Here is an 8073-nt window from a genome sequence, read left to right as displayed (position 1 = left end):
AAGGATAAGGGCCTGAAGAGACAGTGCAATAGGTATGCAGGAGACTTCTCTGCTGAGGTTTTGAAGTCTCAGTTTCAACCATCAGCACCGCCATATGGCAGGTGTGTACAACTCTAGTAAAGGGAAAAAAAAAAAAAGTCAAAGAATGGGTTCTCTACATTTATTGGCAGGTGGGGAATTAATGGTTAACAGTACAGCTATTAACACATAGGAACAATTAAAAGAACAAATTTTGACTTACAAAAATGTAAATTTTTAAAACTTTTATTTATCATTTATTGGGTAGAAACAGAGAAACTACGTGGAAAGGGGGAGGTAGGGGTCAGGCAGTGACACACCCGGTTAAGTGAACACAGTACTAGGCAAAAGGATCGGGGTTCAAGCCCCCGGCTCCCCACCTGCAGGGAGGATGCTTGAGAGGCAGTGAAGCATGTCTGCAGGTGTATCTCTCGCTCTATCTCCCACTTCTCTCTCAATTTCTCTCTGTCCTATCGAGAAAGTGATCAGCAGGAGCAGTGAATTCACAGTGCCAGCACTGAGCCCCAGAGATAACCCGGGGGTGTGGGGGGGAGATAAAGAATAAGGGATGCTGATGAGAGAGATGCCTGCAGCCCTGCTTTGCTGCTTGTGACGCTTTCCCCTGCAGATGGGGACCAGGGGCTTGAACCCATGTCTTAGTGCATTGAAACGTGTGCTCAATCAGGCGTGCCACCTCCTGGCCCCATAAAAATATGAAACACATTTTTTTCTCATTCACTAAAGCCTTCCAGATTGAAATTCAAATACCTTCATGTATTTGCTTACCAATTCCATGTGGTAATGACAAGAGGTACCTTGCCGTCCCCGAGTGATATTTTCTTCTCTAGATCAAACAGTAAAATCATAGGCTTTCACTAACTGACTTATCAGGATACCATGCAGTTCTGAAGGCCTGGGTAATATGTAACTAACTTTGATTCTGGGGGCCGGATGGTGGCACACTTGGTTGAGCGCACATGTTACAATGCACAAGGACCTGGGTTTGAGTCCCTGGACCCCATCTGCAGAAGAAAAGCTTTTCGAGTGGTGAAGCAGGGCTGCAGGTGTCTCTCTGTTTCTCTCCCTCTCTACCTCCCCCTTCCCTCTCGATTTCTAGCTGTTTTGGTTTATTTATTTGTTTGCTTGTTTGTTTGTTTACCAAAGCACTGCTCAACTCTGGTCTATGGCAGTGTGGGGAATTGAACCTGGGACCTGGAGCCTCAGGTAGGGGAATCTCTTTGCATAACCACTATGCTATCTACCCCCTTTGGACTGAATACTTCAGTGCTTATCTCACATTTATTCCTCACAGTGCTCCTATAATCTGAGAACTGCTTTCCCCACGTTGCATAAAAGGAAGGTAAAATCCAGACAGGTTTAAGAAAATGTCCAAAACATAAACACCCTGTCAATTTCAGAAGTAGACCCAAATTTCTTTTTTTTTTTTTTATTAAAGAAAGGATTAATTAACAAAACCATAGGGTAGACCCAAATTTCAGTCAGTCTTAAAAGCATTACTTTATGAATACCTCTTTATTCCTAACCTTCACTGATACACTATGGGACCATTGTGATTACTCATATAAAAGTCAGCATCGCTATTATTTAATTGAATTTACTGAATCTAACCACTACTCACTTCTGGGCAATGGATCTACAAGATGAATTAATTGAACCAAAGAACAGTGGACCCATTCATACTGAATGAACCCAGAGACTCAGACAATTGTGCAATAAATACCCATAAACTCCTAAAGCTGACCAGACCCTGCTTCACAAGATGACCGAAACGTGAGTTACTAGAGATGGCGTCTCTCTCAGGAGCCAGATTCACAAGCCCAGTTAAGTTACGTGAACTCCATTGATGACTCATGCTATCAAAAAGGGTCAGATCTTTTTCACTAAGTAGAACTTGGACTGGGTGTGGTGTACTGTGTTCCAAAGGGAAGGACTCTGGGAAAGGAAGGGAGAGGAGGAAGAGCAGAGAGGGTGTTTGGGGATGCTAGCTCAGGATGATGGGAAAGGACTCACGTTGAGGAGTGTTTGCAGAGTTCTTTGCACTCCTATCAAGGAAGATGAGACAATTGTCCCCATGCATCAACAATCATACTGTAGTCCATTTACCTCCGGATAGGCAAATAAAGGATTCAGAAAAGAAGCTACAAAAGGACTCGGGTTTTTTTTTCTTTTAAGATTTTATTTATTTATGAGAAAGATACGAGGAGAGAGAAAGAACCAGACATCACTCGGGCTCATGTGCTGCTGGGGATCGAACTCAGGACCTCATGCTTGAGAGTCCAAAGCTTTACCACTGTGCCACCTCCCAGACCACAGGAGTCAGAGTTTTATCTTCAAAAGTGACTTTTCCCTCATTTGCATGCCCCAACCATGCTGACTTCCTCTTAATTTTAGTATTTTTTGCTTTTTTACTTAATTAATTAGTTAACTTTGGATAGAGACAGAGTAATTGAGAGGGAAGAGACAGATTGAATGGGAGAGCCAGAGAGACCCTTGCAGTCCAGCTTCACTGCCTGTAAAGTTTCATCCATGCAGGTGGGGACTATGGACTTGAACCCAGCTCTTTGGGCATGGTGATGTAAGTGTTCAACCAGGTGTACCACGGCCCAGACCCCTCCTTTTCCTCCTTTCTTTCTTTCTTTCTTTCTTTCTTTCTTTCTTTCTTTCTTTCTTTCTTTCAATAAATCTTGTTATTTATTTATTTATTTTAATTTTTAATTTTTTAACCAGAGCACTGTTCAGCTCTGGTTTATCGTGGTGCGGGGGATTGAATTTGGGACTTTGGAGCCTCAAGCATGAGAATCTGTTTGCATAACCATTATGCTATCTCCCCTCCGTATCTTTGTTTTGTTTTATCTTTTGTCCTCGGGGCTTTCTAGGGCTTTGCATCTACATGATGCTACACTCCTGATATACACTTTTTTTTTTCTTTTTTCTTTTTCTCAGATACAAACAGAGAGAAAGAAACAGAGGAAAATAGCCAAAGCATTGCTCTTCTCTTTGTGAAGTTTTCCTTATGCCAAGTTCTCCCATGTGGCTCTGGAGACTCAAACTCGGGACGTCACTCCTGGCAAAGTGTGAGCTGTAGCCTCTGAGCTATCTTCGTGTGTGTGTGTGTGTGTGTGTGTGTGTAATTTTTGCATGGGGTCATACTAATCTTCTCAGTCTTGTTCTAATTTTAGCATATACGCTGCTAAAGAAAGCACTAAAAATATTGTTTTTAATGAGAGAGATAGAGAGGAAGACACAGAGAAAAAGATCAAAGCACTGTTCAACTTTGGTTTATGGTGGGGCTGGGAGTTGAACCTACGGCCTTAGGGGCTGAGCTTTGAAAGTGACTGGGATCCATGTGGATTCAGTCGGCTAGGAAGGATCATCAGTTTCCCCAATGAATGGGTACTCACGGGATGCACCACGGGAAGGTCGATCCAATGCTATGTTCCATCACTGGGGAGCCAGAGACGACCCGAACTGCCCCTGCGGCTCCACACAGACTATGACCCACATAGTCAACGACGGCCACCTCTCCAGATTCAAAGGAGGTCTCGAAACTTGACATCAGGCTCAACCTGACGCTGTTGACTGGCTACGGAAGAAGGGCAAACGCTAGAAGAAGAAGAAGAGCCTGAGCTGTGACAGTCTTTTGCATAAACATTACACTGTCTCCTCCGCCCTCAGTAACTTCTATGCACAGTTGTTATTAGTGCCTCTGTCTGACGTTTTAATGAAGTGATAGACATCAATGCACTTGCGGAGCATAAATTAGATTTTATTTCATTACATTGACCAAATCCCCTTCTATTTATTAAATTAAATAACTCAAAAAAAAAGAGCAATGCTGTTTAACTTGGCAAATGAATTTTTAAAAATATTTATTTATTTATTCCCTTTTGTTGCCCTTGTTTTATGGTTGTAGTTATTCTCGTTGTTGTTGTTGGATAGGACAGAGAGAAATGGAGAGAGGAGGGGAGGACAGAGAGGGGGAGAGAAAGACAGACACCTGCAGACCTGCTTCACCGCCTGTGAAGCGACTCCCCTGCAGGTGGGGAGCTGGGGGCTCAAACCCGGATCCTTACGCCAGTCCTTGCGCTTTGGGCCACCTGCGCTTAACCGGCTGCGCTACCGCCTGACTCTCGACAAATGAATTTTTTTTAAAAGATTTTATTTATTTTATTAATGAGAAAGATAGGAGGAGAGAGAGAAAGAGCCAGACATTACTCTGATACCTGTGCTGCTGGGGATTGAACTCAGGACCTCATGCTTGAGAGCCCAGTTCCTTAGCCACTGCGCCACTTCCCGGACCACATGAATTTTTTTTTTAATTTTTTTATTATCTTTACTTATTGGATAGAGACAGCCAGAAATGAAGAGAGAAGGGGGAGAGAGAGAGAGAGACCTGCAGCCCTGCTTCATCACTCGCAAAGCTTTCCCCCCTGCAGGTGGGGACCAGGAGCTCGAACCCGGGTCCTTGAGCATTGTAATAGGTGTGCTCAACCAGGTGCACCACCACCCGGCTCCAACATATGAATATTTTGATTTTTTTTAATATATATATTTTTTATTTTATTTATTTATTCCCTTTCGTTGCCCTTGTTTTATTGTTGTAGTTATTATTATTGTTGTTGTCATTGTTGGATAGGACAGAGAGAAACGGAGAGAGGAGGGGAAGACAGAGAGGGGGAGAGAAAGATAGACACCTGCAGACCTGCTTCACCGCCTGTGAAGTGACTCCCCTGCAGGTGGGGAGCCGGGATCCTTATGCCGGTCCTTGTGCTTTGCGCCACCTGCGCTTAACCCGCTGCGCTACAGCCCGACTCCCCATATGAATATTTTGAAGCAATGAATTAAGTATTGGATTTTGGTAGAGGGCTATTGGTGCTTTGGTGAAAGTGGATATGTTTACAGCAGATTGCTCATTCATCTCCAGAAACAGAACAAAGGAAAGCATGACTACAGGTCCAAGCCAAGGTACTTGACATGGCCCCGCCAGTTCCCTAAGTGGAACGGAAAGTCCAGAAGTGAAGGCATAAAGGTTCCCTTGGCCTCTAAAATGAAATTCGTAGCCCATGTGTCATCTCTCCTCCTCCCCAAGCTGTGTCACAGCCTGTCTGCCAAGTGTTTTCCCCATCTGTGTACAGACACTGCTATATATGTGTATTGAAAGGTGTGGCTGATTTGAACTTGAATAAACTTTTTCTTGGATCCTTGTAATGTATGATATAATATCATGAACAACTTCCTTGTTATATGAAAAGGAAGCATGATACCACTCTGCTGGCCCCACCAGGAGATTGGAGATTGGTTGCTATTTCCAATGTAAGAAGTAGACAAAAAAAAAAAAAAAAAAAGTTACGCACATAGTATTGTTCTAACTGGCACAGTACAAAAATGTTAATGAGGTGATATTTGCAGCAACAAATTAACTGAACATTGAGCCTAAACAAAATAATAATAATAATAACAATGGATATCAACAGTGGTATCAGCAATAAACCTTGGTAGGGAAGCTTTTTAAACATACAAGAATTTATAAAAAATTAGTGGGAAAAATCTGTGTATCCACTTCTCAGTAGCAAAATGTTGAAGATAAGTATTTGGGCACACATTCAGAGACTGGCAATAAAAAGAACAGGAATAACAGATTCATTTAGAAGATACTTAAGGGAGTGGATTAAAGTTAGTTAAGGAAAGAATTGAGAAATAAGAATCTTCCTTTATTTCTATTCTCCTACTTCATGAAAGAGGTGCGCTGGCCAACTTCAGTGACTTCTTTGTGCGCAGAACACAGCTTATCTCAAGCAGCTCTTGTATGATTGCCTGGGCAACTGACAAAAAGAAGGATTCCTCAAGGATTTCCACAGGCTACGGACTAGTTAGAGAGCACCATACTTCCTTTGTACACGGTATCCAACAGAGTTCAAAGTCCAAACAGGCATGGAATAAATCACGGTGACCTGAGTGATTCACTTAGGATTTCTAAAACTGTAGCTTAAAGCTAATCTTTCTTGTGACCAAGATCAGATCTTTCTTTAAATGTTCCTAATGTGACATACGGTAAACCACAATGCAAAAAATTAACAATCATAATTTCTTTTATTTATTTTTTATTTATTTTACATTTTGTTGCCCTTGTTTTTTTTTTGTTGTTGTTGTTGTAGTTATTATTGTTGTTGTTATTTATGTCGTTGTTACATAGGACAGAGAGAAATGGAGAGAGGAGGGGAAGACAGAGAGGGGGAGAGAAAGACAGACACCTGCAAACCTGCTTCACCACCTGTGAAGCGACTCCCCTGCAGGTGGGGAGCCAGGGGCTTGAACCAGGATCCTTAAACCGGTTCTTGCACTTTGCGCCACCTGTGCTTAACCCGCTGTGCTACTGCCCGACTCCCAACAATCATAATTTCTTAGACATACACTATTCCAAGAAAGTTTACTCACTGAAGAGCAAGTTCAAGTGAACTGTTAATGAACTCACACTCAAGATATTTATTCACTACATCTAATAACAACGGATGACCTTATATGTTCTATTTACAGTTGATTCACATCCCTGATCATAGGATGGATTCTGGAAAATAGGTGAAGTGTCTGTGTACAGTATCATTTTATTGTTCCTTAATTCTTTAAAAGTACTTCTGAAAACTTTCTTTCTTTCTTTCTCTCTTTCTTTCTTCCTTTTTCCCCTTTTACTAGAGCACTGATCACCTCTGGCTTATGGTGGTGTGGGGGACGGAACCTGAGATTTTGGAGTCTCAGAGTCTCTTTGCATAACCACTATGCTATTGCTACCCATTGATGAAAACTTTCTACTCTTATTTCTACAAAAGCCTGACTTGCAAGGTTTTAAGCTTAATATTCAGAACATGCTTATGTACTATCAACTTTGACATTTGTAGTCTGAAAGGAATTCTTTTCCTCTCCACTTGGCTTCTGGCTTCATTCGCTGGCTTAATAAACAGAATTTATTTATTGTGAAAGAATTTAAAGACCAAACTTAGCATGTACAAATGGAAGGAAAAAAAAGGGTATGTTTTGTGATAAATCCTGACTATGTCCTTTAATAGATAAATCACCTTAACCTTCTGACTGTCCTCATGTAATATGGAGAATGAGAGTTTCCCCGGGGATGCTGAGTTTTAAAGAAAATATGTCAAATACTTAGCACAAAATCCTCCTCCATCTTCTTCTCCTTTCTTTCCTCTTCATATTATCATGTCTTCAGAAGAGTGGCCTAGCAGGTGGTACAGTAATAAAAGTGTTGGACTTGAAACCATAAGGTTCTAGTTTTGATCCCTGGCTAATATATGTGTCAGTGTGATGTTCTGGTTCTCTCCCCTTTTCTCTTTCTCTCATGTAAATAAATAAATAAGAAAGAAGGTTTTCTTCAGATTGTTTTCATTGTCTCGGTGAAATTCAAAAGCAAATCAGCAGAGTGAAGAATGGAGAAATGGTAGCAATGCTTTACGAAGAGAAGTACGAACTAGTCAACAAGTGAACTGATTTGGAATGTAGCATGCTTATACCAAAGCATGCATTCTGTTTACTTATTTATTTACTTATTTATTTATTTATTGCATAGAGAATAAGAGAAATTGAGAGGGAGAGAGACAGAGAGACACCTGCAGCCCTGCTTTACCACTCATGAAGCTTTCCCCCTGCTGGTGGGGACCAGGGGCTTGAACCTGGGTCCTTGTGCTTGCGCACTGTAATGTGTGTGCTTAACCAGGCACACCACCACCTGGCCCCCAAAGCTTATGCATTTAAAGGAAAAATATTCGGCATTGTCTTTTTCCTAACAAAAAAACACCTTCCCAAGTATAGGCTAGGGGAAACGCCAAGTTGAATTGAACTAGGGAGGATCCTTTCACTTTGTAGCTTTGTACACTGCTTGCTCTCTTGGGGGGGGGGGGGGGGGCTCCTTATCTGTAAGAAACAGATACAGCCAGCTTCCTACTTTTAGAAGCACTCAGAAGAGATTTTCCTATGATTTTACAACCCTATTTATATCAAGGCCCGTGGACTCTGGTAGATTCATAT

The sequence above is a fragment of the Erinaceus europaeus genome, chromosome 18 (assembly GCF_950295315.1).
Source record: "Erinaceus europaeus chromosome 18, mEriEur2.1, whole genome shotgun sequence".
In the NCBI taxonomy this organism is placed as follows: Eukaryota; Metazoa; Chordata; class Mammalia; order Eulipotyphla; family Erinaceidae; genus Erinaceus; species Erinaceus europaeus.
The sequence above is the reverse complement of the archived record's forward strand: the minus strand, read 5'-3'. Positions refer to the sequence as shown.